The sequence below is a fragment of the Phaseolus vulgaris genome, chromosome 2, assembly GCF_051622355.1.
Source record: "Phaseolus vulgaris cultivar YP4 chromosome 2, ASM5162235v1, whole genome shotgun sequence".
NCBI lineage: Eukaryota > Viridiplantae > Streptophyta > Magnoliopsida > Fabales > Fabaceae > Phaseolus > Phaseolus vulgaris.
Genome location: NC_143499.1, coordinates 29185466 through 29194032, shown reverse-complemented (window position 1 = coordinate 29194032; position 8567 = coordinate 29185466).

The window sequence follows — 8567 nt, the reverse complement described above, 5'->3', positions numbered from 1 at the left end:
TTGAGGCATCAATCAATGTTATTTTTTATTATTTTGATAGTTGAGGTTTTTTTTCTGACTTTCTTTTATCAAGTTCAGCTGACAAATAATTCATGTTGGGTGATAGTTTTCAAGTTACATAAAAAAAAAAGGACAGCAAACTATATTGAGAAAAATTAACATTCATGTTGATGATAAAAGAAATTACCACAAACATGGACAAAAAAAAATCACAATAGAACGTTTATTGAAAGAATATATAATTCACATATACAAAAATATAAACTCTCCCAATATTAATTGAGAAAAATTGAACTAATATCAAATAAAAAAATAACAAATTTCTACAACAATAAAAATCTAACCATTTTAATCACATAAGAATTTTTGTTAACGATAACAACAAAAAACTCTAACTGATATCAAGTGTAAAGTAATCCTCCCATAAGAATTTTAATTACGTCGATGACAATCTCAACCAAAATTAATTAAACTAAGAGAAAACTATGACAAACAAAATATAAATTTGGAAATATAAAAAATTTAAATAAAATTTAAAATCATTTAAATTTTTTTAGCAATATAGGTACTCTAATAAAATTATAAAATTTTAATTTCTTCAGAATTTCTATCCAAAGATCATATTTTGCTATAATACATTCTAAATTCTCAAAAAAAAATTACTCATTATTCTCTGTATAAAGTAAGGATGTCATATGTATATCTACCTCCTACTGCACACCTGCACTTGTCACGCAGTTTTCCACGTGTGTTCCAACGCAAACATTACATTATAATTGTGGCAAAAATTGATACGTTACCTTTCTTGGTCTGTGTCAGTCAATGTTGTGGAACTATTCGTAGAAGGGAAATAAATTTCTTATATATATTGGAAAATTTGTTTATTCACTACTTTTTCCTTCAGATCTTTCAAAATTTTTTAGTCACTCCAAATATTCTTTATATATTATTTTGAAACCGAAATATGATATTTTATGAGTTATATAACAATGGCTATTTTAAATAGACACAAACATAAAAGATATATAGTTATTTTAAATAAGATGTTTCGGAAAGTCGTTTTTGTAACTTTTTGAATGTATTATAGAATAGACTTTTTGAACTATCTCCTCTGTAAAATATTAACAAGGCTGTGAAAAACAAATTTCAAAACATATTTATTTATTGAAAAAAAACAGTAAACATGGTTTGTTTTGTAACTATTTTAAAATGTATTACTAAATAAAAATTATGAAAGTAGATGTGTTTTAAAAGAACAACATTTTATGTAACAGATTCAAATATCACTACAAAATATAAATAGATGACAATGTGGGTCACTATAGTTGGGTCGTTCTACAGTCTAACAAAACTCTTTATAATTGTCAAGAACTTTTTTAGTTTTTATTATTATATATAATTGTTTGATTGATATAATTCAATATTTTTTTAATTATTTTATTAATATTAGTGTTGGAATCTAACTTCCATTAGATATTAAAATATTTTAAATATATAATATATAAGTTATTACAAAATTTATCTTGTAAACCAAATTTACAAGGTTGAGTCAAGTTTAAAATGTTTGTTATCGGATCATCCAGTTCATTTTTTAATAATTAAATTTTTAAAATAAATTTAAATTTTATTTATGTTTTACTTTAATATTTTTATGTAATATTTTTCTTATTTACTTGTAATTATAATAAATTTTTTATTTTTTATTTTTTAACGGTTATACTTATTATAAATTTTTATTTTTTATGGAAATACTCTAGTTTGTGACGGAAAAATTGTCAATAGTTTTATTGATTTTTTTAATTTGTGAGAATTGGTCTTCCAGCTCACACATATGTAATTGTACAGACATATCATTAAACAAAGTAATTCAGAAATTTTTATTCAATCCAACCTGTTATAACTTGTTTTTTATTGACCAAATGTGAGACAGATTAAAATGAGATAAATCAACCCACGTTTTCACCATTAAATTTAAATTTTGGAATACATGTATGTTATCCAAAATGTTTTATACAATGTGAATATTTAGTATGTTTTAAAAATATAATATTTCCATTATAAAATATGTTTATCAACTCCTGAACATCACTATAAGAAAAAAAAAACGACATGGAGGTAAGATTAATTTAGGAATTTTGAAAATAAAAAATCTAGGATGGGATGTAACGTAACTTGAAGAAAATGACTTTTGTTTGTACGATGAATTTTTGGCCTAATTTAAAAGGCAACGATTTGGACTTTTGAGGAATCTAAAATACTAAAAGGGTCCAAATTACTGTACGATAATGCTTGTGTTGTGTGGAAACACGGTTGGAATCTGATCTTCGTTTATACATTGCTAATGTTTGTGTTGTAAAGGATGTGAACGATGTCCAGGTGTGGAGGTGCGAAGAGTCCGGGGGCTACACAGTAAGGTCGGCTTATGAGTGCTTAGTGGACTCTGAAAGGGGCCCCCAAGTAGAGGTGTTCAAGCTTTTGTGGAAGGTCAAGATGTTCTCCAATGTGTTGACCACGGCTTGGAGGGTGCTTAGGGGCAGAATTCCGACAAGAGTGGCGTTGAGTAGGAGAGGCGTCCAGTTAACCTCTGAGTTATGTGTGCTGTGTGGAACTGTTGATGAATCGTATCAGCATCTCTTTATTGAATGTGAACAGGCTTGGAAAGTATGGACAATGTGTTTCAAATGGATTGGAATTGATTTTGTGCAACATAACGACATTGTGGCCCACTTAGAGAGCTTCCATCTGTTCCAAGCAAACCATAAGCAAAACTTAGTATGGAAAGGGATGTGGGCAGCTGTTGTGTGGTGTTTGTGGGAACATAGAAATGTAGTCCTTTTTAACCAAGGTGTAGTAGATGTAGAAGAAGTGTTATATAAGGCCCAACAAAGGTCGTGGCTTTGGTTGAAACACAAAGGGAATAGGTTTTCGTACTCCCTTACAGATTGGATGTTAAATCCAAACCCCTGCTTTTCCAGCTATAAGTAGGAGGATGTGGTAGCCAAACTGAGTGGGGTTTTGGGTGGCCCAGTCTGATTGTCGTCTTGGGAGAAGGAGGGTCGATTGTCTCTTACGGTTGAGTAGGGTGGCAGGAAGGGCATCTGTTGACGGCTTTGTTCACGAATTTGCTGTAAGAGGCTTGGCGGGGTGTGGGAGCCAGTGATGGAGGTTAAACAGTTAAAAGAAATACTCTTAGAGTGCGGAGAGGTGAGAAGAATGGGAGGTGTTCTGATCCTCGTCAAGAAGAGTGGGTAGTGGGGCGGTTTGTTCTGCAGTGGCACTGTCCTGGATGGAAGATAGCCTTGGTGGAGGTTTGCTATGGACTGTTTACGTGTGCATAGTGTGAAATCTCTGCTGATAGGGGTGGTAGGCGTAGGGTGGTGCTGGACGATGCCCCTACGAAGAGCTTGGGCTGATGGTGTGGGGTGGGACCAAAGTAGAAGGAGTTCTGAATAGCAGCTATATAATAAAACTCTGCTTGGGCTACGTCAACTATGGCTCTGTGTTAGTTTTTAATAAAAGTGTTGTGGATGCGGAAGAAGTCTTTCAACAGGCCCAGATAAAGTCATGGTTATGGTTAAAACATAAAGGAAATAAGTTTACCTACTCTTTATCTGATTGGGTATTGAACCCAATGATTTGCATTAGTAGTTATAAGTAGTTTATGTGCTGCAGTGGAAGGTTTAAAGTTTGATGGTTGGTGGCGGAATAGAGAAAGGCAAGGGAGATCTTGTTGGCAGAATGAGTTGAGGTCCGAGGAAGGTGTTGTTTCGAGCTGAGACCGGGTCGATGAAACGGCGATCTCCATGCATGTGTAGTCGGTGGTCGTCGAAGGTATACAAAGGTCAACAGGATCGCCGATCGATGAAACGAAGATCTCCATGCGTGCGTAGTCGGCGGTCGCCGAAGGTATGCAAAGGTCAACATGATCGTCGGTTGATGAAGCGGCGTTCCCATATGTGTGTAGTCGGTGGTCGCCGAAGTTATACAAGGTCAACATGATCGCCGGTGGATGAAACGGCGATCTCAATCGATGAAACGGCGATCTCCATGCGTGCGTAGTCGGTGGTCGTCGAAGTTATGTAAAGGTCAACATGATCGACGGTCGATGTAACGACGATCTCCGTGCGTGCGTAGTCGATGGTCGTCGAAGTTATGCAAAGGTCAACAAGATCGTCGGTCGAGGAAGCGGCGTTCTCCATTTGTGTGTAGTCGGTGGTCGCCGAAGTTATGCAACGTGCATGGGTAAATCGTCGCTTGGCGAGGTGAATGTAGGTGGCCTCGGTTATGGGTGTTTCGGTAAAGTTGAATGTTGCTTTGAGGTAACTTGGTTATTTGTTTGGGTATGGTCTTCTCACTTTAAGGTTGTTCTGCTCCAACCATAAAGGAGAGTTTCTTTTGTGGATGATATAGGAAGTTCAGGGGTATCCCTTTAGTTTTATTTATTCATTGCTGATAAAAAAAAAACTGTACGATAATTTTTTTATATTATTCTCATAAATGGAACAAAATTATTATCTTACTTCACATTTTGTACTAAAATTTAAAACGATAGACAACATAAAATTTAATATTAGCAACCATTTTATAGATAAAAAGTATCTAAGTTATTAACTATTTTAGTTATTTTCTCATTGCTTACTTTTTATATATATATATATATATAAAGCAAATTTGTATCTTATTATTCCGACATATAAGCATGTATTACTTATCACAATGAACAGAACTAAAGTGCAGACTTCTTATATAAGAAACATATAACACCCCAGAAAATAACATCTAACTATTATAATACAAGTTCTACATATTTTTATACAAGTTTAGAGTTTTTCAAAACATTCTTAATACATGATTAGGACATATAAAAATACAAATATTTACAATATAAGTTTCAAAATCAGAACCCTAAAGCTCTTTAGACCCTCCGACACCTGTAAGATCATTTGCTCGTCTACAATCATCGTAGTTCAAACACAACAAGAAAAGCAAGGGTAAGCTAGTGAAAATAAAATTTTATAATATGCACAATTAAAATCAAAAGAGAAAACCAAATTACATTATCAATTTCTCAAATTATTCAATCTTCTTCAAATCTCAACAATAAAACAATCACATAGATCTCACATTGATCTACACATCCAGAATATTCAACAAACAACGTCTTTCGGAAGACCCGTATTAAGTAAGTCCTACCAGAGACTAACACCTGATCCAAAGATTACTAGCGAATCCAACAAAAAGGATCAGGGTAAGTTCAATGCAACCCAAGTCGTGCATCTCATATGTCATTGTGTGCATGAACTCCCCCATCAGCTTCTCACCACTTGATATCTTAGTCTATGTGACTTAGATCATTAGTGAAGCTCAAAGACCTTTGTTACCACATAGGCATCAATACTTAATACACAACAAACATCAGTCTATACATTATCCCCAAATGTATGAATTCAATTCCACACCATTTCATCATACAATATCATTCCAAACACGATCCACAACATTCAAGAGCTTAATTAACATAAAAAAAAAAACACTTAAATATTAAACCATCAAAATCTAATATTTTTTTGCAAATTTAAATAATATATAAACATACAACACGATATATAAACACACAACATCCCTCCAAGAGAAATTGAATATTGGGACCACGTCCCTTCCGCATTCAGATTTTCTATCCTGGGGTGTTATTAAAAAATAAATTTAGCTTCCCTTACCTTAATTACTTGCTTTCCAAACAACTTCTATAATTTTATTCCCCATAATCTGGATAAGCTTCAAGATTTACGGGTCTAATGCAAGTTATCCAAACAGAACAAAAATTTAGTATATAGTAGAATAAGTTGAGAGGATTAAACGTCTCAACTGACCTCACCAAGATTGATGACTAAATCCTAAGGAAAAATATAGAACAAAGGATATTTAGAGTAAAAATGAACTTACTCTGTTTAAAAAACTGATCGGGTAGAAATGTTCCTTAACTCCTCAGCTACAGCGTGGTATGATCAGATTCGAAAATAGATGAAGATTGGAAGGGAAAATTAAGAGAGAAGGGAGAGATCTAGAAAGGAAAAGAGAGATAAGGAAGAAAAATAAATGGCACAGGGGGAAGGGTTTTGTGGCTTTTGTGTATTCTTTTTTTAAGAAAAGTTACGGCGTTACAAATCACAAATTAAACTTATTAGATTTATCAGGTTTAGGGTTACTCATATTTTTCGTAAAAGAAATGAGTTGGTTAATTTATGATTTATTCATAGAAAAACTTTTCATTGATATAATAGGTTTCCATCTAGTTTGTTATTATACTTCTTTATATGAACCGATATGGTCTACCTATGTATCGTTTTTGTTAACATGATTTTTTTTTATCTAGTCTTCCCATATTTTTGTATTTTTTTTAATAATACTATTTTCATGTGATGACAAATTATTGTTGTTAATTGAGGTGTCAGTCAAGTTGCATAGTGATATCTAACATGACAAATTTTATTTAAAAAAACATAAATTAAAACTCAAATCATAAATATATTATACTAAAATCATTGAATAATAATTAATTTTAAAAATAAAGATAATCAATTATTATATTAAATAAATTAAATACTATTTTATGAACTAAAAAAATTATTAATATTTAAAATAATTTATATAATTAATAAAAATTTATAAAATAATTTTTAAATTGATATCTAACATTAGTTACCAAGATTTTACTTATTAATTACTTTAAATTTTAAATTAATCTAGTGTTAAATAGTAATTTAAAAATTATTTTATAAATTTTTATTAATAATAAAAATTATTTATATATCAATATTTTTTAGTTTATAAAATAATATTTAAGTTAGCCAATATAATAATTTAATATTTTTATTTTTAAAATTAATTGTTATGTATTATTGTGAAACTAAATATTTTTGCATACTTCTCTTATCTCAAAATAAATGCATTTTTAACCTTTAACAAAGTTCATCTTGACAAATGTTCTTAATTTTGAATGAGTAATAAATTTTTATTTTTATTGCCAAATGTAATTGTAATATATTTTTTACTTCAACAAATTTAGTATGGAGAAAAAATAATAATAGTTGAGAGAGAAAATTCTTCAATATTAAGAGAGAGAAAATTAACTTATACTTAGGGTTTAAAAAATAATCAAAAAATTTAAATTCAATCTATAATTATTTAAATTTATATTATTTTTAAGTTTATTTTAATGATTTTATTTCATATCCAAATACATATTTTGGATTAAATCCATTTAATTAGATTTCAAATGAATATAAATTAGATAATATTTTTATTTTGAAAATTCAAAATTATTGTGAATTTGGATAAATTCAAGTTATGCTAGGTTAAATCCAAGTAAGGAATGACGGGGAGTTGGACCCAATTCATGTAAGGTTAAGCTAAGTTGGGTCAAAGTTATGCAATGTTATACTAAATTGGATATAGGACAAGTGAGACCAAATCATGCAAAAGTCAAGTTGAGTTAAAATAAATCCAGTTTGGGTTGGACAAAGTCAGTCCCAAGTTAAGTTGGTCTGACCTCAAGTCGAGTCAGGCTTAAGTCCAACTGGACTAAGTTAGACTTATGTCAATCTCAATTGAATTTGGCCCATGTCAAGTTAAGTTGGACAAAAACCATGTCAAGTTGATGAGGTTGGGCCCAAATCAAGTTAGATCAAGTTGGGTTCAGGTTAAATTGAATATGGTCGAGTCCACATTAGGTTGAACTAAGGTAGTTCAATATCAAGCAAGTCAAGTTGCTGAAAAAAAAAATCAAGCAAGTCAAGTGAGACCTAGGTAAGAATAAGTCAAGTGGGCCCTAGGTCGAACCAAGTCAATGGGGCTTAGATAAGGCTAAGACAAGTTAGGCATAATTGAGTTAGGTCTAGGTCGGGTCAAGTCATCTCCTGACAATGTTTCGTGGTTTAGATTAATTTGAATCATCTTGGGTCCATTTTGGGTTGAATAGGCTTGGGCCCAATTCGAGCTAATTTGGCTTGAATCTTTGTTAGGCTAAGTCGACTTGTGTTCATGTCAAGCTGAATTGAGGTGTGCCTACATCAGGACAAATCAAGTCAATGCCAGGAGCCACGTTGAGTTGAGACATGTTGGATCCAAGTCAATATGAGTCATAAAAAGGCTCAAGTCAACTCAGGTACATGTCAAGCCAAATGGGCTCAAGTCCACGTCGGATTGAGTCAAATTAGGCCTAGTTTAGGCTAAGCCAAAGTGAGTCTATGTTAGTTTGAGTTGGCCCCCAAGTCAAGTTGAGTCAGCTCATGCTCAGGTTGGACCAAGTTTATTTGGGTCAACCCATGAACAATTTGGACCAAGTCAGCTTGGGTAAGTCTGGGTCCACGTCAAAATTGAGTTAGATCGACCAAGGCCTGAGTTTGGTTGATTCAGCTCATGCCTAGAGCATGACGAGTTGGGTCTGGCCTATGTTAGGTTGGGTCCAATTTAGGAAAGGTTGGGGTTGGGTTTAGTCGAGCCCAAATCACACAAGGTCAAGCTAGGCTCAAGTAGGTTAGGTTGGTTCAGGCTCATGTCATATTAGG